We start from the raw sequence: 10,343 nt of genomic DNA on the forward strand, positions 1-10,343 counted from the left end.
TATGGGGGGGGGGGCAGATCTGCCCTAGCAGAGGAGGGAGAGCTTGTCCCTGAATAAACCTTGGCCGTAAAGGTGCCACTGGACTGTTTTGGATTGCTAGCTACGGGGGGGGGGGGGGGGGAATGTGCAGATCTGCCCTCACAGAGGAGGGAGAGCTTGTACCTGAAGGCGGGCCTGGGGGGCTTTGCAACTTACCTGGCTGCTTCTTGCTCTTCGTGGCCCAACTGAGGGCTGCTGGGAGCAGGGGGTGGGTCTTGTTGCATGTGCCCACCCCCTGGGCTCCTTACTGCCGGAGCTCCACTCCTGTGCGCTCCCGCTGGAAATGACCCCTGGTGAAAACAGTCCCGGGATGTTCCAGCCCCAATACATAACAACTTCTGTTGGTAGGGTAGCCAGCTCTGAGTTGGAAAATACCTGGAGATTTCAGGGGTGGATCCTGAAGAGGGAGGGTTTGGGGAAGGGAGGGGCTTCAATGGAGTGTAATGCCATAGAGTCCACCTTCCAAAACGGCCATTTTCTCTAGGTGAACTACTCTCTGTTGCCTGAAGATCAGTTCTAATAGCGGGGGATCTCCAGCCGCCACCTGGAGACTGGCAACACTATCAGTTTAACTGTTGCTTTGAAAACGCTAGCAGGTTGCCATAAGTTGGCTGCAACTTGACAGCATTTTACACGCACGCACACACAGAGGTTGTTTGAAGTAATTATAGACCAAATAAATACATAAAATAGCCTGCGGTAAATAGATCGCTACGACTAAAACATTCCTTTTCTCAGAGCAGATGTTTTAAAGAAGAGATTAATATTTGGAAAAAATTTAAAATGCTGCAGCATTTGAGGGATTGCGTCCATTGAAAGAGGGTTTGCATCACAAACAGTTCCTTCTGTGTATGTGCATGTTTGGTGTAGTGGCTAATCTGGGAAAACCGGATTTGATTCCACATTCCTGCACTTGCACCTGGCTGGATGAGCTTGGGCAAGCCATAGTTTGGGCACAGCTGTTCTTGAAAAACAGCAGTTTCTGTCAGAGCTCTCTCAGCCCCACCCACCTCACAGGGTGTCTGTTGTGGGGAGGGGAAGGGAAAGGAGTTTGTAAGCCGCTCTGAGACTCCTTTGGGTAGTGAAGGGCGGGGTATAAATCCAATCTCTTCTCTTCTTTGCGAGACATACAAGAGACTACGCAAAGCGGTGGACCCCGTTGGGTGAGTGTGACATGCCATCAACCGTCAGCAGCCTCGTTCGGGTCTCGCAAACGGAACAGGGTCGCTCCAGGCTTTCCTGGGATGGCTCCTCGCCACCAGCTCTTTCTGAAGTTGGTTTCAGCTTCCTGTTGGACTCCTTCCCACCTTGTTACGGTGCCAGCCCATTTGGTTGCTCAGATTAATTAAGATGAAAATAATTCAGCTAGTTTATGAATTACCCGCTTGCTCAGTGTGTGGTTGGCTTCTCCTAGTTTGTGTTAAAAGATATACTTCAGACGCCAGTTTCTCTGCATTGAGGTTCAGGGGATGTGGCGCTTTGATACCATCTCCGCTTTGCATGTAGAAGATCCTCCCAAGTTCAGTCCCCGGCGTCTTCAGTTCACAAGATCAAGCCCTGACCTGGATTGCCCCGGCCAGTCCGATCTCGTCAGATCTTGGAAGCTAAGCAGGGTCGACTCTGGCAAGTACTTTGATGGGAGACTCCCTTGGAATAACAGAGGCGGGGACAGGCTTTATTCAGCCACCTCTCTGAATATCCTCCAGGACCCCAGTAGGGGTCAGTCACCATGACTTCCAGGTGCACTCATACTCACACACAGGGCTTTTTTTGTAGAAAACGCCCAGCAGGAACTCATTAGCATAATTGGCCACACCCAACAGCAGAGACCTATTAGCCTATTAGGCCACACCCCACATGTTACCAGAAGTGTGGTAATCCAACCACACCCACCTTTTGCTTCTTCTTCTGTTTACTTTGTTGTCAAAACCCTTGGGCTTTTCTTGTAGCAGGAACTCCTTTGCATGTTAGGCCACACACCCCTAATGTAGCCAATCGTAATAAGTTTCTGCTGTTGGGAGTGGCCTATGATGCTAATGAGTTCCTGCTGGGTGTGGCCAACTCAGGAGCCAGCCGGAACTCCGTTCCTGTGCGTTCCTGCCCAAAAATAGCCCTGCTCACACACACACATATAAAAAAACCAATAACAGTTCACAGGATCAAGTATAAGTAATTTATTTATTTTACTTGTTTTACTTCACTTATACCCCACCATCCCCCCCCCAAATCGGCTTGCGTCATTTTCTTCTCCTCCATTTTATCCTCACAACAACCCCGTGAGGTAGATTAGGCTGATCGCAGGTATGAAAGCACTCTATTTGTGCTCCTGGAAAGATGCTGCCAGTCGGAGGAGGCAATACTGACTTCGACGGGCCAGTGCCACGAGTCAGAAGTACTGTGCAGATGTTAGAGTGAACACACACACACACATCCTGCCTGTACATGTGAACCTCTGTACATGCATCCACTGAAACTGGTGAACAGAGCGAGTAGAAGACAGCTCCACGTGTTCATAGGTGGAAAGGGCTCTGGCTTAGTAGCGGAGCGTCTGATATGCATGCAGAAGGTCCCAGGTTCAGCTCCTATCATTTCTGCCAGGTCCCCCCTGGCCACCGGAGGGGGGGTGGCGGGGGCAGAGTTGCCAGATCCAGGCTGGGAAACTCCTGGAGATTTGGGGATGGAGCCTGGGGAGGGCAGGGACCTCAGTGGGGTACGCCATAGAGCCCACCCTCTAAAGCATCCATTTCCTCCAGGGGAACTGATCTCTGTAGTCTGGAGATGAGCTGTAATTCCGAGGGATCCCCAGTCCCACCTGGAGGCTGGCCTCCCTAGGGTGATGTGAGAAGCCTCTGACAGTCAAATGCTGACCTTGGTAGATCCACAGACTGACTCCATAGAAGGACGTTCCATGTGTCCAGGGTGCTGGGGTCGTCCTTTAATCCCAAGCAGCCTGGATCCTGCCTGCCGTATGGGACGCCTTCCCCCCCGTATGTTTCTCTCCTCCCCTTATCTCGGCGTTCCTTTTCTGCAGCCAAGGTCTGAGGCGAAGCCTTTTCAGAGGGAAGCAGCAAAGTGTATGATCCTCCAAGCCGCAGATACACCCCATGCTCAGGAACGGGGGCTTGGGCCTGCTAACCAGGCCTGGTAGCAGGCCCTGTCGGGTGGGTGGGGCCCTGCTGGCGGCCGCCTCACCATGCCAATCCCTGATGCCAGCCTTGCTTACAACTATTATTAGAACTATGCTTTTTATGGTGCTTTTTTGTTTTGTTTTCACCTGTAGTTTTTAGATACGGCAATATGCCCGATGTCGCTTTAGCACTCCCACCAAGTGGATCTGTGACTCACAAATGCTGTAAATAAATCAATATACAATTTTTTTTAAAAAAAAACAACAACATCAGACTGAAATAACCAAGAGAACTTCGGTAGAAAAGAGCAAGAGTCCAGCAGCACCTTAAAGACTAACAAGGTTTGTGGCAGGGGATGAGCTTTTGTCGAAATCTCCTCCCCTGACACAAATATTGTTGGTCTTTAAAGTGTGGAAGGTTGGTAGTTCAGCAGTTCGAGACCCGAGTGTGCCACATGACGGAGTGAGCTCCCGTCTCTAGTTCCAGCTCCTGCCAACCTAGCAGTTCGAGAGCAAGAAATTGCAAGTAGATAAATAGGTACCACTTCGGTGGGAAGGGAACAGCGTTCCGTGCGCCTTGGCGTTTAGTCATGCCGGCCACATGACCACGGAAACGTCTTCGGACAGCGCTGGCTCTTTGGCTTTGAAACGGAGATGAGCACCGCAACCCTAGAGTCGGATTCGACTGGCTTTCGAGCAAGGGAACCTTTACCTTTTACCTTTAAAGTGCTACTGGACTCTTGCTCTTTTCTACTGCTACAGACAGACTAGCTATCCACCAAGAGAACTTCAGTCCTGTATCTGCTGCCTGACAATAACAATGCTGAACTATACAGCAGAGTTGATATAAAAGGATTTTTTTAAAAAAAATCCCAGATGCCTGGTAACCACTGGAGCTTAATAATGTTAGCCTGGGTTGTTGTAGGGTTCTGGATCCAAGTCTCTCATCACTAGAACCTAAGCTTTGGAAACCCAAGTTTTGCACTGGTTGTAACCATTGTTGAGATCGTGCATGTAAAACACTTTGAATACTAGAACAGTTATCTGTAAAGACAATTGGTATTAATATTTACTAGTAACCTTAGTACTGGGCTTGCTGAAAGGTGGAGGAAAGAACGCAGAGGTTCTATACTGGAAGAAGCCACTAGGTGTCTCTATACTCTTATACCTCAACTTCTACCCCGACAGCCATTCTCAGAATGTGTTCTCCAAGCCTACCTGGGTTTATGCACAAATGTGGGGTTAGTCGCTGCCAAAACATCCTGAGCCATCTCACATTTTTAAAAAACTAGAAAGCAAGTTTAACCTATGGTTAAAGGGGGAGAGACCTGGGCATGCCTGGTGTCATCTCAGTAGATGCAAGCTCACCTTAAGTGAGGGTTTGGTGTGGGGTATTCAGCAGGGGTCATTTCCTGCAGGAGAGCACAGGAGCGGAGCTCTGGCAGTAAAGAGCCCTTGGGGCGGGCACATGCAACAAGCCCCACCCCCTGCTCCCAGCAGCCCTCAGTCAGAGCAAGAAGCAGCCAGGTAAGTTGCAGAGCCCCCCCCCCGGCCCCCCAGTCCAAAACAGTCCAGTGGCTCCTTTAAGACCAAGTTTTATTCAGGTACAAGCTCTCCCTCCTCTGCGAGGACAGATCTGCATGTTCCCCCCCCCAATAGCTAGCAATCCAAAACAGTCCAGTGGAGCCTGAGCGGCGGGGGTTGCCTTCTGACACACTTCCAGTGATGTCAGGGGGGTGTGGCCTATGCAAATAAGTTATGCTAATGAGTCATGCTAATGAGCTCCTGCACCTCTTTTTCTACGAAATGACCCCTGGGTATACAATTGGATAGGAACACAAGAGGGGAGTGAACACAGTCTGTTGGTATCATGCACGTATGACTACTTCGATATTAATTGTTGAGGCAGGAGTGAAATTTGGCAGGGTCCAAAGGGGGTCCCTCTTGGATGTATTCAAGGAGGGAGAGAGAGAGAGAGAGAGAGAGAGATTTTTTTAATGTCATAATAATTGTAGCAATGCTATCAATACCAGAAAAATCTAAAAGTCTGAGGTGTCTTAAACATGCTTCTCTATTATATGCGTATGTGTGCATTAAGTGCCAAAGTGCTATAGTGGCACCATTGAGATCCATTGAGTCAATGCATCTTAATGGTGCCGCTATAGCATTTCAAAGAAAAGTCTGAGGAAGATCGCACAGTGAAAAAGGTGCCGGGGAGGTGGGTAAGCAACACTGTTTGAAAGGACCATTTCAAATGAGCTTGAGAGACGGCTCACTAATGGAAGGAAATGTTCTGAATGAAACCACCATCCCTATATCTAAGGCTCCCTCTAAGCTGTGGAGTCTCGTGAGCAAAAATTCTACGCTGTGAGCTCCTGGCATTAAAGTTGTGAGCGAGCAGTTAGCTACTGCATCAGTTAGTTTGCTCTGGGGCCATCCTTCCTGAGCTGAGACAAAAAGGTGTGAGCCGGAGGCTAAAAAACTGTGAGCTGGCTCACACCAACTCGGCTTAGAGGGAACACTCGAAATCAGGCCAACAATGAATAACATCCGGTTTAGAAGGGTAATGTGAAAAGGGCCTTAATGTCCTCCAGAGCCTCCTATTGTTAACATCCTTCCTCATTTCTTGCAAACTGAGGGCCGTGGCCTCCTTGGCTGAGTCAGTCCATCTCATCTCTATTACATAGACCTATGCAGTTGTTCATAACAATAACTCATCATCCAGGGCTATTTGTGGGCAGGAACGCACAGGAACGGAGTTCCAGCTGTCTCCTGAGTTGGCCACGCCCAGCAGGAACTCATTAGCATAATAGGCCACACCCAACAGCAGAAACTCATTAGGATTGGCTACATTAGGGGTGTGCGGCCTAACATGCAAAGGAGTTCCTGCTACAAAAAAGCCCTGGGTTTTGACAGCAAACAAGGTAAACAGAATAACAAGCAAAAGGTGGGTGTGGCTGGATAACCACACTTCTAGTAACATGAGGGTGCAACCTAGTATGCTAATGAGCTGTGCTGTCAGGGGTGTGGCCTAATATGCTAATGAGTTCCTGCTGTTGGGTGTGGCCTATTATGCTAATGAGTTCCTGCTGGGCTTTTTCTACAAAAAGAGCCCTGCCGTCATCTGTTAGAACAAATGAACTACGAAATATATAGGCAGGGCTCTCTTGCGGGGGGGGGGGTGACATATGATGAGTGTGGACGGGATTAGGTAGGAGGAGCTGTGGTGGAAAGTGCCATCGAGGTACAGCCGACTGATGGCCACCCCATAAGGCTTCCAGGGCAAGGGACAAACGGGTGGTTTTGCCATGGCCTGCCTCTGCGTAGCGACCCTGGACTTCCTTGGAGGTCTCCCATATATATACTAACCAGGGCCGACCCTGCTTAGCTTCCGAGATCTGATGAGATTGGGCCACCCCGGGCCACCCAGGTCAAAGTTGGCCATACGGGGGCGCCCTAAGTCGGCTGCAACTTGACGGCATTTTACACACACACAGAGAGGAGGAGCTAGTTCTCACTCGATCTGTTTTTTGAGAACCAGTATGACGTATGGGCTAGAGTGCCAGAACAGGGTCTGGGATTCCCGGGTTCAGTTCCCCTTCCTGCCTTGGAAGCTCGCTGGGTGACTTTGGGCCAGTTTATCTCTCAGCCTTACCCACCTCCTGGGATCGCTGCGTGGATTAAAGGTGGAGAACTGGGGGACAAGGTGGATTGACCTGAGCTTCTTGGAAAGAGTCTGGGAGAGAAATGTACTAAATGAACAAACAATTTTGTGACTGGGCTTTGCCGCTCTCTCACCGAATGCTCCTCCGGATGCGACAAAACGCCCGAGATGTTATATTATAATGTAGAATGTGGGTCCCAGTTGCCTTGGAGAAAGATGGGCTTATAAAGTTCTTAAATACATTATATAAAGAAATAACTTGTGTGACAGACAGAGACAGACAGACAGACAGATATTTGGTGTAGCACAGTGGTTAAGAGCGCAAACTCTAATCTGGGAAAACCGGGTTTGATTCCCCGTTCTTCCACATGCAGCTGCTGGCGTGACCTAGGGTCAGTCACAAGTTCTCTCAAGGTCAGTTCTCGAGAGAGCTCTCTCAGCCCCACCTTCCTCACAGGGTGTCTGTTGTGGGGAAGGGGAAGGAGATTGTAAGATGCTCTGAGACGCCTTTGGGTAGTGAAGGGTGGGGTATAAATCCAATCTCTTCTTCTTCTCTTCTTCTTTTTTCACCACCCTGTCATCTGCAAACTTAGCCAGTTTGGTTAAGTGTGGGGTTAAGTGTGTGGACTCTAATCTGGGAGAACCGGGTTTGATTCCCCATTCCTCCACTTGCACCTGCTGATGTGACCTTGGGTCAGTCACAGGCTCTGGCACAGCTGTCCTTGAAAAAGAGCAGTTCCTGTCAAGAGTTCTCTCAGCCCCACCCACCTCACAGGGTGTCTGTTGTGGGGAGGGGAAGGGAAAGGAGTTTGTAAGCCGCTCTGAGACTCCAAGTGAAGGGCGGGGTATAAATCCAGTCTCTTCTCTTCTTCTTTTTTCTTCTTCATCCTGCACCTGAAACCCCCATATCAGCCTTTGCCCAGGCCGGACTAGGTAAGAATAAAAACTGTTAGCGCTGAAATCTTCTGCTCTCTCCGGATCACATCCTTCATTTCATTCCATCTCTTTCTCTCCAAATGGGAACACAAATTGGCTTACGACAGACAACAGAGTACAACAAAACAAACACCACTGGACAGGAGAAGGGAGAGGAGGGGAGGGAGGCTTCTGAATGCAGAGCAGATTCTCTCTCTCTCTCTCTCTCTCCCTCTCCCTCTCCCTCTCCCTCTCCCTCTCCCTCCCAGGTAGGGTTGCCAGCTCTGGGTTGGAAAATACCTCAAGATTTGGGGGGGTGGAACCTGGGGAGGGCAGGGTTTGGGGAGGGGGAGGGACCTCAGCAGGGTACAATGCCATCGCGTCCTCCCTCCAAAGCAGCCATTTCCTCCAGGTGAACTGAGCTCTGTCGTCTGGAGATCAGGAGTAATACCAGGGTATCTCCAGGCCTCACCTGGAGGTTGGCAACCTACTCTGAGATTTTCCTGTCAGCTCTGGGCCGACCTTCAGGCTAAGTTCCAGAGGCCTAGAGGCCTTTGGCTACCGCCCTTCGTCTTAGGACCAAGAGATCTCACCTCTGGCCACGCCCAGGCCTTAGGGTTGCCAAGTGGAAAAACCTGTGGACCGGGGGACTCCCGGTGTGGGGCCACGACCATCCGAGGGGAAACCATAGAGTTTTCCCTCAGATGAACGTGGCCCCGTCCCCAGCGTGCCTGGCGTCATAACGTCACTTCCTGGTGACGCGCACGCCGGGGTGGGGTTCCCCCCGGGGCCCGATCCGCCGGTGGCGGGGAACGGGCCTCTGGGGTGGGGGTTTCCCCGCCCCCCCGGGGGGACTTGGCAAGCCTACCAGGCCTTAAGTGCCTTCCCAGGAGAGGGATAAATGTTCCACCTGGATGTTACAAGCTGGTGGCCATCTTCCCACAATCCCCCTCCTGCGACCCTTCGGACAAGGCCTCAGGCCTTGAGGCCTGTTTGATTCAGTGATGTACTTCTCGCTTCCTTGGTGACGGCCCAGCGCTCAGCCCCGAGAAGTGTTTGACAGACAAGTGCACAAATAGGATCTTATGACGTGGTATAACCCGCCCCACAGTGGGTGATTCTGCACTAGACCTTAAATCCTGGTTCAGCCCTGTCCCCGAGCTTACATCCTGTATGACACTCAAGTTCACCCCTGTAATTACCCCGGGGTATTTTTTGTTTCCACACTACACTGAGGTCACCCCGGTTTCGCCCCACACTTGTCCCGGGATAAATGGATGCTGTTATAACCAGGGATGAATGCAAGGTATTGTGTCGCGAGCTGAACGCTGATAAAACCAGGGATGAGATCCAAGTACAGAAAGGACCCATGCTGTCACGAAGCGAAACCCATCCAGCACATCGTACCACGAGACAAGCAAGAGAAATGGTGCAGGATAGCAACAGCACCACCCACATCACAAGCAGTTTTTCATCTTCTGTGGGTGCTTGGGTGCATGAATACGCATGGGCACGCACGCACGGGACAGCGAGGCTCATCTCCATCATTCATCGCCTGCTTTTGGAAGCGAAAAAAGTCATAATGGCATCGTGTAATATGTCGAGCATCTATAATTCATGGTCCCGGGATCACGTGGCAGTGCTCCCGTCAGCTCCCGTCAGTGCTCCCGTCGGCTTCACTCGGCGGAGTGAAATGTTTGTAATCAATCTAGGCGAAAAGGGGAGCTCAAGACAACAGACCCGGAGAGAAGCCGTAAATACGAGCCAAATCCGGCAGCAGGGTTGACTCATGCCAAGGAGTACCCGGCGCCCACAAGCAGGCCTGCAAAAGTCACGTGGAAATCCACAGGATTAGAGGGAGACGGAGCAAACCGCTGCCACGGAATGCGAATTGTAATAACCCACTTACAGAAGCGGAGGTGGAGGCCGACTCTGCACCAAGGACTTCGAGTGGCTTAACAAACATTCCTTAAGAATTCTGTCGATTTGGGGGAAAGGTCAGAGGAGACGGCCAAATTGAGTGTGAGGCTGGAGCGCTGCCCCCTTTGACAGTTAAGGGTTAACAACTACACACAGAGAGACAGGCACACATGGTGGAGCCTGGCCGTCTCTTGGAATTACAACTAATCTCCAGAGGACAGAGATTAGTCACCCTGGAGGAAATGGCTGCTTTGGAGGGTGGACTCTCTGGTATTGTACCCTGCTGAGGTCCCTCCCCTCCCCAAGCCCCGCCCTCCCCAGGGTCCACCCCCAAATCTCCAGATATTCCCCAACCTGAATTTGCCAACCCTGGTGTGGATGTCCTATGCTTCCAATTCTGACTTCCAGGGCTATTTTTGGGCAGGAACGCACAGGAACGGAGTTCCGGCTGGCTCCCAAATTGGCCACGCCTAGCAGGAACTCATTAGCATAATAGGCCACACCCAACAACAGGAACCCATTAGGATTGGCTACAATTAGGGGCGTGTGGCCTAACATGCAAAAAAAAGCCCTGGGTTTTGACAACAAACAAGGTAAACAGAATAAGAAGCAAAAGGTGGGTGTGGCTGGATGAGCACACTTCTGGTAACACGGAGGCCTAATATGCTAATGAGCTGT

This window comes from Gekko japonicus, unplaced genomic scaffold (assembly GCF_001447785.1).
Source record: "Gekko japonicus isolate JY-2015 unplaced genomic scaffold, Gekko_japonicus_V1.1 scaffold516, whole genome shotgun sequence".
In the NCBI taxonomy this organism is placed as follows: domain Eukaryota; kingdom Metazoa; phylum Chordata; class Lepidosauria; order Squamata; family Gekkonidae; genus Gekko; species Gekko japonicus.